Raw genomic sequence first — 6,966 nt, 5'->3', positions numbered from 1 at the left:
CAATTCCTCTTTGTGTGTGCATGGTGGGCTGCCAGAAACGATTATTTTGATGATCGACTTTTCACCTACTGTAATTTCTTGACTACAAAGCGCACCCGATTAAAAGCCGCGACAGCTAAATTAAGCCAGAAAAACAAATTTGTACATACATTGGCCACTTCGTATTAATAGCCACGGTTCTCTAGTTTACAACATGGGATATTTGCAAAGAAAGCGGTCACTCAGATGAATTTTTTTTTTTAAGTGCTTGAACAGCAGTAGACACTTTTTTTTTTCTCCAAACAATGCCGAACACAGGTAGTAGCATCCCAGAGCTAATCATGAGTCAAATTCACCAGGGGGATAGCTTAGCGCCTGTTGTTCTTGGCCAGCAATGGTGGGCGTCAGGATCTAAACAAACAACAGAGAGACAGTCATCAGACTTCAGCGAAGGCTGTATTTATGGCACTCGTTCCCTATGCTCATTAACCTTCACTCAAGATTTTTCTTTTCGCTCTCAATTGCGCCTGACGCAGCCCGCCCCGCCCTGCCCTCACACATGTGCACTCCAAACGCAAATAGCTGATGAATATTCAGTATGGGGGCAAACTCGGACAGTTTTATTGGCCCATTGTGACATGTTTGGTAATTTCATTGGTCAGACGTAGCGAGATCATGGTTAAATCTATTAGCGGCTTGAAGCTCGCCTGTAAAAACTCATTAATAATTCACAATCACGTCAGACTAAAAGCCGCAAGGTTCAATGTATGGGGAGAAAAAATAGCGGCTTAGAGTCTGGAAAGTACGGTCATTCTTTGGGGCTCTATTTTCAAATTTTGTGTACTACTGTATTGGCACGTGTTTTCAGTTTGACCCTCGCCATCCCCCCCAAAAATATTTACAGTAATTCCCTGCCATTGTTGGGTCTTTGCTTTTATTTGTAGTCGCTGTCACTGAACACATCCCTGTGTGCTGGTGACTTTAGTGTAATTGTTTGTTACTTTCTTATATGCGATTTGGACTTTATTTATTATTACTTTTTTATGGTTCCAGAGTGCCTCTTTTTTTTCTTTTTTTTTCTCATTCCTCAAATGAAATGCTTTTTGAGAGCATTCCTGCCTTGCTTCCAAAAAAATGGGTTCTCAACACTGCCGGACCCGAACACTTTGACTCCAAATTTATATGAATGGTTTTTGGCCTGAACTAAATTTACAGCATGCACAATCATGTGGATTCAGGTTTATTTTTGTTTGGCTGCATGCCTGTGTCACTTGGAGAGTGTGTGAGTGTTTGTGTGTATGTGTGTTCCCAGGGCGCCTTGCGAGCTGTTGGGAGCTATTTACAGTCGTGTCCCACAGGCTAAGGCGGCTGCCCTATGGAAAGTGAATCCAAAAGTACACCTGAGTACTGTAATACAAAAAATAAATAAATAAAATCCCAATCACATGACTGCTCTTGCTTATGCTGTTATTTCCGTCATGATATGTTGCTATTTTTCATTCACATCGACAAGACTCTTTCCGGCCATCATCCAACTGTGCAAAGGATACTGTTTTTCAGGAAATATTGTATTAGCCAACAGGATGAAAGGAGGTTTATCCAAGCCTTCCTCGGAGAAGAGGTGCGCTAGCAACTACCTCTGTATCACCCACCCCCACACCCTCTCCCCCCCTGACACCGCAACAATATCTTTATGTGGAAACCAGCAGTGCATGTGTGCAGTGCATGCTGGGAATTGAATTGGAAGAAAATAAGGAGATGCGCAGATGAATTGGGAAAAAAAAATCAGTGGTTGTCTGTGAGGGGTGGAAAAGGAAGGATGAGCAGAAAATAGAAAAAAGAAGCCGACAGAGTTGCAAAATCAATAATTCAAAGGTCATGGAGCAACAGAGAAGAAAGAGGAGTGCCCTGAGAGGAAGGAGGAGTCCCCTAATAATGTTTTATTATCCTTTATTAACTTGCATTTCCTGGCCACCTGCTTTTTCACGCGGCAGTGTCGCATTTGGTGCTTTTAGAATGTTTGGATGGTTTTGTTGCATAATTATATTAAACTGAATGTACTTTGGGCGGCCCGGTGATCCAGTAGTTAGCGTGTCGACCTCACAGTGCAGAGGTACCGGGTTCAATTCCAGTTTCGGCCTCCCTGTGTGGAGTTTGCATGTTCTCCCCGGGCCTGCGTGGGTTTTCTCGGGGTACTCCAGTTGCCTCCTACATTCTAAAAACATGTATGGCAGGCTGATTGAACACCCCAAATTGTCCCTCGTTTTGCGTGTGAGTGCGGATGGTTGTTCGTCTCTGCGTGTGCCCTGCGATTGGCTGCCAACCAGTTCAGGGTGTCCCCCACCTACTGCCCGAAGTCAGGATACACTTCATATTTTTGTCAATATTTTAGACTCTTTACATCTTTAAATGGGACAGAACTGAAGACTTGATACTCTGCTACAATATAAGCATACTGCTTGTACAACAATGTACATTTAACTGTTCCCCTCAAAGCCACTCAATGGGCAGCCATGATGAAACGCTAGCCAATTTTTATTTATTTTGCTTTCAACATCTCCTCATGATGCTGGGCACCTCTGCTAAAATCGTCTACGTCCTGAATAAAACAGATCATTCACTTCTCCCTCTGAAATGACATGATGAATTAATATAATGTAATTATTTATGATTAGGTTCAGTTTTTCATGTTTTCTGAAAAAGAAGTGACGTGGACCATCATTTTAGGTGGGTAACCATACGCCGTATCGCATCGCTCCCAAACTGTTATCTCCGCTCCAACTTTTAAAGAGATGGTATTTGAAATCAAATCAAAAGACAATTTTTGTATCTAATAGGTACGGAATCTCTTGCCATGAGATTCCCATCTCTACTCTGAATGTGAACAAACCCATGCTGTGCTTCTTATGTGGTATGTTTTTGAGCCATTACTGCTTCGACTGTGACATTCGCATGCCAAGACAGACTGTGACTAAGAAAATGTTTGTTTGTTTTTTTTAATCGTAATATCCAAGCCATTCCGCTATTGTCAGCAGGGGGATTGAGAAGTGAGTGTTTCAAGGGGATCTTTCTCGATGGTAATGATCTGGCCTCCACCTGTTAATAGCAGGACGAAAACATAATTATTTCCTGCCGCAGTGCAAAACAGCACCGCTCGTAATAGTCCCTCAGCCTCAATTTAACCAAGACCTCACCTCGCACCCTCCCTCTTTCCTTGTGCTATTATCAACATCACTGAAGTGTGTATACCGCACAGCAGGCTTGTGGCAAGCAATAAATGACGATGACTGTGTATATGGCCTTCACATGCCCAGCAACATCATGAACACTCCGAGGTGGGTCGTTAGAGTCGTGTATGTGTCTCTCTGATTGTCAGTCTGTCTGTCTATCTGTTTCCGGGATGGGTAACTTATAGGCTGAAAGGCGAAATGGAATGACCGGAATGCCATTTTAAATATGGACAAAATATGTGCAATTTTGGTAGATTTTTAATATACTTTATTTTGATAATACAAAATACATTTCTTAATCCATGTATATACTATTCAAACACCACAACAAAGGGGTTGAGGCGAACAATAAAATAACAAGAATCTGTGATTTTTTTTTTTCACCAGTGCAAAGGACTCTCTTGCGTGAAAAAAATTCAAGGAAGGCACAAAACTCCTGAACCAAAAAAAAAAAAGTGAATTTTTCCTCACAAAGATTGTATTGGGGTACTAGGTTTATCCTGCATATCATTCCATATCTGCAAAATTATTAGCCCTACTCACATAGGATACAGACAGTTTAAGAAATAGTGTAAGTGCAACTAAGCCATGTCTGCCAGGTATTGGTCACTGGTAATATTCATCCATCCATCCATCCATCCATTTTCAGCACTGCTTATCCTGAACAGGGTTGCGGGGGGGTGTTGGAGCCTATCCCAGCTGACTGACGGCCAGAAGGCAGACGGGAGCAGACGGGCTAGTTTGTTTGGGCTAGGAAGGCAAGACGCCAAAAACGTGTGATGAGCGATTAGTCGACGACAGGCGTTAAACGGTGAGGCCGAGTTGTAATGTCAACTTGTGACCCAAGTGGTTCAACCCTGCTTCTAACCCTGGTGTTTAAATTTCTGAATGAATTTCATTGATTGTGCTTCACATTGCTGCAACTGACCACATTTCTCAGAGGGACACATGGATATTGCCACTTTTAACCTCCTACACTCTGAAATCACCCACTCACCATATGAGCCTTTTTTAAGAGTAAAAAAGGGGCGCGCGGGGGGTCAGATTGCTCACTTCCTCTGTCTGGAAAGCAGATTTTCCTACACACACAAACACAGAGATGCAGATCTTAATCACAGACGTGGCTCAACATGGAGACTCCAATGAGCTTTAGGTCTCCTGTATGTATGTATGTATGTATGTACAGTATGTGTGTGTTTGTGCTGGAATGAAGGCTTATTGACAGAAAATACAGGGTAAAGAATTTCCAGTTGTTGACCAAGTAGCAAATGTCTGTCATGTTTTGTATTCATCACTTGGCTTCCTTAAGGCCTTAAATTTAACTTTTCAAAAAAACAAGAGTCTCCAGGCAGCCAAAAAGGCCGATGCCTGTCACAAAATGAATTATTGCCTTCGCTGTGACAGCCGCGTCACAGTACCCCTCCTTCCTCCTTCCTCCTTTAAAGCCTTTGAGGCAATAAAGCCAAAGAGGTGAGAATTTGACACCGGCTTGACCCTCTCAGTGAACCCTCGTTGTGGTATGTCAGAGAAGAGGTCAGGTTTTATTCACGGCACCTGCATTACTCAAAGCAACTTGATGCCCATCTGGGGGAATGTGCCACACACAGCTGGCAAATTGTGACGTTTTCCTCAGACGGTTGACTCTTGGCGATGAATACAAACAGCTCCCGATTAAGCTTCTGTATCATGAATATGGATGCGATTGTGCTAAAGGTGCAGCCTCGGCACTGAGCGAAGACTCCTTGAGCACTGTGGAGGGCCCAACTTTGTGAGCTGATGAAACCCCCATCTGTCAGATTCTCCCACTCATAGCTTGGCCTTTTGTCACTAACAATAGGGCCTGAGAGTCAGCTGACACGGTTGACTGCTCGCACTAATTTAGGTGAAAGCTTGGGAACATTAAGAAGCAAAAATCATTTTCGGTGGGGCATTTTGCTATCTTTTGCTCAGTGTGCAAGTGCGGTGCTGAATACTTTTTTTTTCTTCAAAAAAACGGTTCTTTAAAATGAAATCATGGTCAATGAGTCAGTTGAATCATTCAAATATCAACAGGCCCACTTTTTAGCAATGCACCTAAAACGATGGCGTTTAATTCTGTTGTTAGCATGTTAACCAAAATGATTAGCTAGCTTAGTCAGCTAAGCTAAAGAGCTAGCTACGCTCTCTTGGTAGTAATGTCTGTAAAGGGCTACTCCTTTTTTACTTTTGAGCGATTGTAAACATAAATAGAGAGCAGGTCTCAGTAATTGGAACAGTGTTGTTGCTGCTCATATAATCTGATACCGTACTGTATAATATTGTTCCAGATGAACAGTATTGTTTTAGTTGATAACAAGAAACATGAATGACGAAAAGGAATGTTAAGAGCAGGAGAGAAATTCCACTTAAATGGATTTATATGTTAATTTGTTTTGTTTTTAACCTTTTTTTCAAGACCATTTAAGTTCTATGTCATACACTTTGTCTTTATTGTGGTTTGGGATATTTTAAGTGTTTTGTTACATTTTTTTTAGCTGGTAGCGCAAAATATTACACCTGAAATTTTTAACGAATTCTTATATCAATACCTTCTAATGTAAACTGAGCAACGCTATCTTTACAAGGGCAGATCATTATTATTATTTTTTTTTTTTTGGAGGGGGGGGCGGTGCAGCTCTTGAATTGAAATCACCATCAGATTGTGCGGCGGTACATAATGTTCTGGCTATTGCGTGTGGGTATTTTATCAGTGTCAGCAATCTACAAAAAACATGACAGAAATACAGGCAAGTTCAGTCAAAGAAAAAGAAAACTTAAAGGGCAATGATGGCGCCTGGAGGTTAATACATGGCCAGCAGCGAAGCCAAGGATGTGCGATAGATCAAGCGGAGGCAAATCAATCACAGAGGATAAGTTTAAAAGTTCTCCCAGGTGGAGATGCTGTTTGATTTAGACGGCAAAAGCAGCTCAAAGGTGCGGGACTTTCCACTCGCTGTGTGATTTGTTGCCACGGGCACAGACAGCCAGACGCACTGGCCTTTAGGTTTTCTCTGAAAGAACTTCACATAAATGTCTGCTAGCTCTTCAGGGCCATTTTACTTGAAAATTCATTTATGAGCAAGACTTACCATACAAATATGAACATTTCCTTTGTCATATGTAGTGTGTCACTAAAAATAAATGTTTCAAAAAAAGAAAGAAAAAGATGAAGAAAAAAAATTAATACTGGCAGTAACTTTTTTTGGAGTGTCATTATTTCTGTCGCATGCTTTTGAGATATAACATGATGCCTTTGTTGTACCTTATTTTCGAGTATGTGCGGCCATCTCAGTCTGGATGTTGAAGTTGGTGCCTGGAGTACAAACAGGATGGAAATAACGCATCTCGAGCTAAAATCTTCAGGAGCTGATATCAGCATTGCGCTGCCTATCTGGCAGCAGACAGTGTCCAAATGACTTTGCAATCATGCAAATCAATCTGCCTGTGACCGTGAAACCGCACTTCTTTGTGCATTCTGTTTCCTGTTTAATGTCTCGACTGCAGACTGAACGTGCCATTAACAACCGGCCATCGCAAGGAAATAGGCATTTAATTATTTGTTCAACTGGTTCCGTTTCTATCAGTGGATTAACTGTCATTTCTCATGCGGTTTTGGATGGACGCATTCAGACTAAATGATTTGCTGATACTTGTTTTCTTTTTCAGTATTTAAAAAAATTCCACGATGGTCGAATGGGTAGCACGTCGGCCTCACAGTGCAAAGATGCAGGATTCGATT

Source organism: Hippocampus comes, unplaced genomic scaffold, assembly GCF_001891065.2.
Source record: "Hippocampus comes isolate QL1 unplaced genomic scaffold, H_comes_QL1_v1.1 scaffold14, whole genome shotgun sequence".
Classification (NCBI taxonomy): Eukaryota; Metazoa; Chordata; class Actinopteri; order Syngnathiformes; family Syngnathidae; genus Hippocampus; species Hippocampus comes.
The sequence above is the reverse complement of the archived record's forward strand: the minus strand, read 5'-3'. Positions refer to the sequence as shown.